The following is a 9321-nucleotide window of genomic DNA, read 5'->3' on the forward strand; positions in this document are numbered from 1 at the left end:
GCACTTGTCTCAGAAAAAAAATCACATCTCCATACCTGAAAGTGAGGTTATATTAAATGTACAGATAAAAATGAGTGTGGTTAGGATTCTCGACATCCTGCAATTGGATGAATTCAATAGTGTGCTTATGTTTATCTAAATGCTTGTCAATATTAATCCAACTTATGGATTTCTTATGCCAACGGAAGCGTTATATAGTTGTTCTACATATTAATGACATTATTTAGATTTTTTTCATATATCCAGATATTCAAGATTTTGAGTTTTTCAAATAATGTCGTAGAAAAAATGGAACGAAAACTACAGTTTTAAATATTCATTGCTCAAAGATAGTCGTAAATTATAAAAGAATGATGTTATTAAGTTATTGAAATTTTCTTAGTGTGCCTTTTTCAAACCCGGAAAAATGAAACTCGCGTGAAATCTGATCCAATATTGCATCTTTTTCACATCATATTCTAAGCTTAGTGGCTTTGAACTAGCTGTCAGTAAGAACGTTTTGTTGTTTAGATATGGAAGCCGACACTGTCTTATGACATTTCGCATTATATGATGTCATTTTACCTTCATATGATGTGCACTTGTCCTTATATGATGTACACTTGGCATGATGTGATATGAACTTGTCCTTATATGATGTCCATACCTTCCATACTAAACACATTTATATGAGGTGCAAACATCTTTTTATCGTGTCCACAATTTATCATATGATGTGCTTTCTCCATTATGGTATGCGATTGAGTCCTTATAATATGTGATGCTTTTCTTATACGATGTAGAAACGGCATTATGTGATGTGCAATCACCATTATACGATATGCAATCACCTTTATATGATGACAATTTGACATTATCTGATGTGCAAATTTTATTATATTATAAAACGTGCAAATTATCTTATATGATGTGCAAATTTTCTTATATGATGTACAAATGGTCTTATATGATGTGCAAATTATCTTATATCATGTACAGATGTCTTTATATTATGTGTAAACTTCTTTATATGATGTGAACTTATCCTGATGTTATGTGCTAACATCGTTATATGATGTGGTAATTATAAAAAAGAAGATGTGGTATGATTGCCAATGAGAACAAAAGACCAAAATGACACAGACATTAACAACTATATATATAGGTCACCGTACGGCCTTCAACAATGAGTAAAGCCAATACCGCATAGTCAGCTATAATAGGCCCCGATAAGACAATGTAAAACAATTCAAACGAGAAAACTAACGGCCTTATACATATGTAAAAAAATGAACGAAAAACAAATATGTAACACATAAACAAACGGCAACCACTGAATTACAGGCTCCTGACTAGGGACAGGCACATACATAAATATTGTGGCGGGGTTAAACATGTTAGCAGGATCCCAACCCTCCCCCTAACCTGGGACAGTGGTATAAAAGTACAACATAAAAACGAACTATAAAAATAAGTTGAAAAAGGCTTAACTCATCAGATGGACAAAAATACAAGTAGATTATATTATGACAATGTAACATCATAGGGTGTGGTTCGGTTTACATCTTTATGTGGTGTCAGAACATCATTATGATGATGTCGAAACATCATTATGATGATGTGCATTCATTTTCCTGATGGTCAATGAACATGATTACGATTAAAGCGATTACTCACTACGTCAGAACTGATTCCGATCTGCTTATGCGGAATAACAATTTAATCAGGCTCAAATTTTTAGCTGTCGTTTGGAAAATGGTTGAGATTTAAAAAGAGACAAACCTTAGCATGTTAGTACCTCGTTTTAAGATGTAAAAAAATCACATCTGATATTGTTGGAAAAATGTTTTTGTTGTCTAAAAAAATAAACATACGGAGTCTGCAATAATGAACATACGGTTAAAATTATTAAAGGAGTAGGTCCAGTAAGACCCCTTTTTGGCCCCAAAATATAACAGTTTTACAAAATTGTTAAAATATAAACTTTTAGTTTTATTTATTGGACAGTAGAATGCTTCTGCTACATAAATATGGGCTGTTTTTGACAGTACAATGCACATATATCGGGTACTAGCACCATTAAGTCATGCTAAATTACTGAAATCTTCACAATTCTAGAATTTTAGTTAAATTTTAGACGGTTTTCGTGTGAAACGAAAGTGGCCGCATTCGTTTTCATCCTTGATATTGAAATGTAAGTTGTATTTTATGATAATACATAAAATATATAAAGGTTGAGGATGAACACGGATGCGGCCACTTTCATTTTTGACAAAAACCATCTGAAAAGTGACATTTTTCGGCATATTTGGTAGATTTTTCATATTTGAGCTTGGATCGGGTCGTTTTTAATGACTAAATCAGTGAAAATCTTTCACAAAAACTAATTGATTCAAATGAAATAGACACTTAAGTGTTTAAAAAGTGGTCAAAATCTTTCATAAGATGAACCTGAAATTTGAGGCCAAAATCGGTCCTTACCGGACCTACTCCTTTAAGAAATAATTCTTTTCTTTCATGCTCTAACAAGGGAGGGCATTATATTTTTCAATTTATGTACACCATAAAAAAATTCTATAAGAAGTTCATACAAGAATTTCTAATATGTACATTAATGTAAATTTTCCCTTGCTGATTATTTAGGTACGCACTGAAACCCGGACCGGACCGGACTCCGGACCCGGACTCAAGTATGAAACCCGGACCCGGACCCGGACCGGACGCCGGACCCGGACTGGATACCGGACCCGGACTGTGGGTTTTTTACAACTTTTTTGTTTTTTTAGATTACTGTCATATAATAAGTAAAGGTATAATTAAAAAAAAAATCCACATTCTGATCGCAAAATTGAACAAAAAAGAGTAAAGTAAATTAAGGAAGAGATATAATAATTCGTTTGTCGTTATTGTTTAATGGAAATTAATAAAATCTTTTTATTATCAATGATACAAATTAAATTCTTTTAATAGGAAGAGTGCAGCTCGGTATACCGTGCAGCTCTTATGACTCAATGTCTTACTTCTATAAATGATATATGACGGAAAATTTCTACCTCTTCATAAACATATATCGAAATTTTTCGAATTTATACGGACTGTATATAAATATACTAAATTATTTGTTTAATTGAAAGATTTTTTTTTTCTCACTTTTTGCTTTTCCTTTATTCATTTCTCTGTTTGTTAAATTATTCGATAGTCATCGGAAAAATCAATAAACGACATTTAAGCAGCGATCAACCATGTAATACACAATCTTGAACAGGTGAGTCCGGACTGTGACCTGACATGACCCCGGACTAGTTTGAAGTTTACTATACCTGCGTGTATTGCATTACGAGACTAACTGTATGTAAACTGTTTATTGTCGTAAAGTATATTGACGGGACCTTTGATCAAGCATGTCATACATAAAAAAAATATAAGTTATTTATCCGACATTTAACGAAAAAATTACATGTAATAGACGAGTCCGGATGGTGACCTGAAGTAACCCCGGACTAGGTGTATTCGCAAACTATAGACATCGATAGAGATATGAACTTCACAAATTATTTGATGAAACGAAATTTTATCCTTTTTATTCATTCAACTTTTTGCACCGTATACAAAGGAAGATGATGCAAATTGATCATGAGTACTCGACAGAAAGATAGACCGCACAAGAAACCATTGGAAACGTTCACGTCCGTTGATGGAATTGAAGAGAATTGCGTCTGAATCATATGACTTATCGTGTAAGTTCAAAGGTTGTAAGGAGGCACACGAGATACAAGAATGCACGGACTAAGACAACTCACAGAGAGATATATAGTTTACCAGAGAGAAATTCTTAAAGTATAGATTTTCATACTCAACGGCCCTTTTCAGGGCCGACCTAAATATTTCAAAAAGACGTTTGAATGTTGTCAAATAATGAGTTTAGCCAATTGCAACTAAGTTTTATAGTTTGTTAATTTGTTGTGCTTTACCATCTCTGTCCAAGATTTGGGGGTTTGATGCCCGCTAACATCATTAACCCCATCGCATTCTTTTTGTTCATGGTCCTAAGTTTAAAGCCTGCAATTCAGTAGTGGTCGTTGGTTCACTGCTGTTCTTAAATGTATTGTTATAAATAATGTTGTAAGTTTGGTCATGGGTCCGGGGTTGAAGCCGAATTCAGAGTATGGGTTTTCTCATTGATAAAAATCGCACGGTTGCACATGATCGCTTATACATCACTTTAGGTTGAATTAGGGTGGATAGTCTTAATTTCCCAGACAAAATCATACCATAATTACTTATTTTATATGGCATTTTATAAAAACAGCAAGTGCATGGAAAAAGAAATCTTGCGGTTCTACAACAAAAACCCAAAGTTAACGCACACATTAATATTGGATAAATACTTCTTTCGTAAAGGTGTTACCCTGAGTAATTACTTATGTCTAAAATTTAAAAAAAAAAAGACAAAAGGAAGGAAATTATGTCCTTGATACCCCCTTTTTTTTATTACGCATGACAACTTTTTCCGTTTTATACTTTTATAGAATTCTGTTGTTTCTATCTCTCATTCTGCGACATTGAATAATTTGTCCTTATTCTATTAGCTTCCAAATATGTATATACACCAAAGGGAAAGTATTATCATATTCATTCCAACGAGATCCACACACGGAGTCTTGTAAATGTAGCGGAATTTGATGAGACTGTTATTAAAGTGAGAGGGTTAGCGCTATAGAACCAGGTTTAATCCACCATTTTCTACATTTGAAAATGCCTGTACCAAGTCAGGAATATGACAGTTCTTGTCCATTCGTTTTTGATGCGTTTTGTTTTTTGATTTTGCCATGTGATTATGGACTTTTCAAATTGATTTTCCTCTGAGTTCAGTATTTTTGTGATTTTACTTTTTGCCACAGCGTGTAATTTTAAGAAATTATTCTTTATAGTGTCAAGTATAAATTTGCTTCACATTGTATTTTTCAAAATCAGGATCTTTTTAAATATATAATCATAACTTTTGCTACGCTGCATCTAATGGTTTGTAATGTAAGTTATGATACTCAGATTTAAAATTATAATTATTCCTATTAAACAGAAGACAATTGAAATTGAACAACGACCAACAGCAGATAACCTTAAGTAAAATAACAAAATTAACGAAATCAAATAAAAATGCACCCAACGAAAGGAAAGCAATTGCCGGATCCCTGATTTGGTATTAAGACAGGTCTTCATTTATAGTACACTAAGACTTGATGCAATACATATATACTGTATGATATTCTCAATTTTTCATGTGCAAAGACTTATCATCGTATGCCCATACACTTATTCAGCATGCACTACCTTTCATAACATTCCTTAACTTCGGTTGAGTTGTATTAATATGTGTTTGGTTGGTTTTCATGGATGTGGTATCGTGTACATGTGACAATTCCTCAAATCAAACTCATTTAATTGCTTGGTTGAAATATTTGAGTTTTTTTTTTCTTCTTCATTTATTTCTTTATATATATGTTGAGGCGATTGTCCTCGGAAAAATCAATAAAAGACAATAAATCCGCGATTATAACATGTAATAAGCAATATTGGACAGGTGAGTCCGGCTCTTGACCTGACATGACCCCGGACTAGCTTGAGGTTACTATACTAGGGATACCTGTGTGTATTGCAGTACGAGATTTAGCTATTAAACTGTATACAAACGGTGTATTGTCGTAAAGATTGTTGACGGGAAATTTGATCAAAGGAAAAGTTTGGACTAAAATCTCACTTTATAAAACATATTAATCCGAGTATATACGAAATAATTTAAAGTTGGTCAAATATGACGGGTCCGGGTGGTGACCTTACATGACCCCGGACTAAGTGTATTGCAAAATATGGCATCTAGAACAATGATACAAAACTGCAGAAATTATTTGACGTAGACATCTTTTTCTTGTTTATTCATTTACCCGTTTGTTCATTTGATTATAAAGGGCAAAAATAAGAAAAGCCGGTTATAAGAGAAAGATAAAAAAAACCAAGGTGAGTCCGGCCCTTGACCTGAAATAACCCCGGACTTATATAAACAGCAAAACAGAAATAAACTCATTTAATTGCTTGGTTGAAATATTTGAGGTTTTTTTTCTTCTTCATTCATTTCTTTATAAATATGTTGAGGCGATTGTCTTCAGAAAAATCAATAAAAGACAATAAATCCGCGATTATAACATGTAATAAACAATATTGGACAGGTGAGTCCGGCTCTTGACCTGACATGACCCCGGACTAGCTTGAGGTTACTATACTAGGGATACCTGTGTGTATTGCAGTACGAGATTTAGCTATTAAACTGTATACAAACGGTTTATTGTTGTAAAGATTGTTGACGGAAAAGTGGATGAATTAATTTTTTTTTACTAAAATCTCACTTTATAAAATATATTAAGCCGAGATTCAAGGAAATAATTGAAAGTTGGTCAAATAAGACGGGTCCGGGTGGTGACCTTACATGACCCCGGACTAAGTGTATTGCTAAATATGGCATCTAGAACAATGATACAAAACTGCAGAAATTATTTGACGAAGACATCTTTTTCATGTTTATTCATTTACCCGTTTGCTCATTTGATTATAAAGGGCAAAAATAAGAAAAGCCGGTTATAAGAGAAAGATAAAAAAAAAAACCAAGGTGAGTCCGGCCCTTGACCTGAAATAACCCCGGACTTATGTAAACAGCAATTCAGAAATAAACTCATTTAATTGCTTGGTTGAAAGATTTGATTATTATTTTTGTTTGTTAAAGCTATTAACGATGACCATCATGTAACAAACAATATTGGACAGGACTATCTTGAAGTTACTACACTAGGAATACCTGTGTGTATTGCATTACGATATTTTGCTTTTTAACTTTATACAAACTGTTTATTGTAATAAAGCTTGTTGCTGAAAAAAAAAAAACGAATGGAAAACAACATTCAATACCATTATTTTTTTATATATATATTTGCATTCTTTAATGTACAACTTAATTTTTAAAAAAAAAGAATGAAAATAGTACTTACCAAGCAAAACGTCAATATCATCGGCTGAACAAAATGCACGGTCTCTATAAGTGTAAACTATTGCTGTGTCTGAATCCATAGTGAATAATGAAAGTATCACCTGAAATTCTTGGTTTTATATTCAAATAAACGTTGTCATGAGAAAATGTCATTTTTATTGCAGCCCCTTTTTGACTTCGCATAATAAGTAAGGGTAGATACCAGGTGTTGGAAGAGTAGGTTGACACGTCTGGGGTATATAGGTATATTCCAAATATACAAATCTCTAATTAACTTTTGACGCAAGAAATATACTTGATGTCAGTAAATTAATTTAATGAGTTTGAAATTATTTTGTGTAATGAGAAGGAGTTGGTCACAAGAATGCAGATTAATGCTGGCATGCGAATACATAGTAAATTGTAGTTTAGAGATATTACAAAATATTAAAACTTATATTAAAGAATGTTTTTAACTATCAATATAATATATATGCAGCAATAACAGTATTTGCATAAATTCTAAAATATATTATACAACCTATTTTATTCCTGCTTTTTTAAATCTTCTACGACTGGCTTTTTTGGCGCATGACTTGGTCTTTCTATGGGTAAGATAATGGAATCATGCTGATACTTATATTCCTATTTTGATAAGATCGTCATTATGGTTTTTGTCTCTCAATTGAAAAGAAATTATATTTAAGCGCTTTGCTCATGGTAGATCCTTTAATTTGAATAAAATATGATCATTTACAAGTGAACACAAACAAACAAAATCATATTTTTGTTGTATATGTATGACATAACTTTTGTGTAAATGGTAATGGCTCTTATAAACACATTTTTATATAAATGAGGTTGTTAGGTTTCGTTTAAATTGTTTGACATTGTCATTTCGGGGCCTTTTATAGCTGCCTATGTGGTATGGGCTTTCCTCATTGTTGAAGACCGTACGGTTACCTTTATATGTTAATATCTGTGTCATTTTGGTTTCTTGTGGAGTGTTGTCTCATTTGCAATCATACCCCATCTTCGTTTTTTATATTTTTTTTTACATATTGACTATAATACATAATCTGAATTAAAGCATATCCCTGCTCCATAAGAAGGACTCTTTATGACGTGTGATATTAAACGATGTAACAGAGGCTTTGGTGGTAATCATAATCCAATTAACTCCTCTTATTACATATTTATTTTATTCTAATCCAAAAGAACGATGAGATACCTTCATAAAGATGCTTTTTAGTATCTTTCTCTCGTTTTCGTCTATTACGCTCTTGTTGCATATGAGTGTTCGGCGTCCCTGTTAACGAAGGGGAGATGTGGAAAGACTAACAGTTCTGTATCCATCTGAGTCCACATCTAAGACAGTTTTTTCGAGGATGGGGAGATTCATTTTTTTACGGAATCCAATATTCTGTTGATAAAATTTATGTCTCATTTGAAAGAACTCAATAAAATGTACGTGTATGTATAACTTAAGAACCAAAGCGGTATTTTTGGAATGGGTACGTCTAACCACCGCTCAGGGCCTCCTGAGTGCACTAAGGAAATACAAAGTGCAATTAGGACCCTTTATAGTCAACGTATTTATACCCAAGATTGATTTATATATTCGTTTATACACGCTGGTTATTTTAGAGTTAAATGTTGGTAGAATTTGAAATCGAACTTAGATAGATATGTTAATAATTATTGCAATAATTTTTAAGGAAGGAAATATAATAATTTGAATTTTGCGATCAGTATTTCATTAATTTCAATTCTCTGTTTTATCAAATATTTTAGTCTGCAAAAAAATAAAAACGATTTTTAATTTGCTCTAACGAAAACGGAACAAATGGATGGGAATGGCAGTAATTTCAAAGGGAGAAAATTACTTTAAAGTTTTCAATCCGTGAACAGAATTTATTAAATTTCAATCATGCAATGGATATACCAAGCCACTTTGACTTTTTGAAAACAAGTAGTATACTACGTACATAGTTTGACTTTTAATCGCTTGAGTTTAATATCATAAAACTATAAAAAGGGTCATCATATATATGATGATAAGAATGCTCTCGAATTACACTCGGGACCTGAAATGAATCCAGAGTACGATTATAGGTTTTAAAATATCGGTTAGCTGATAGACAGTCACAGGACAAATCACATAAAAAAACACAAATTTGATAGGACAAAAAGTCACAAATAATTCGTTGACGATTATTTGAATATATATAAGAGAAAGTGCTTGAAATATTTTTTTTTGCTCCATATATTTTCATTTTTAAGTTAAAGAAATTTTTCATAAGCCTTGAAAATGAAAAATGATTTAA

The sequence above is a fragment of the Mytilus edulis genome, chromosome 1 (genome assembly GCF_963676685.1).
Source record: "Mytilus edulis chromosome 1, xbMytEdul2.2, whole genome shotgun sequence".
Lineage (NCBI taxonomy): Eukaryota > Metazoa > Mollusca > Bivalvia > Mytilida > Mytilidae > Mytilus > Mytilus edulis.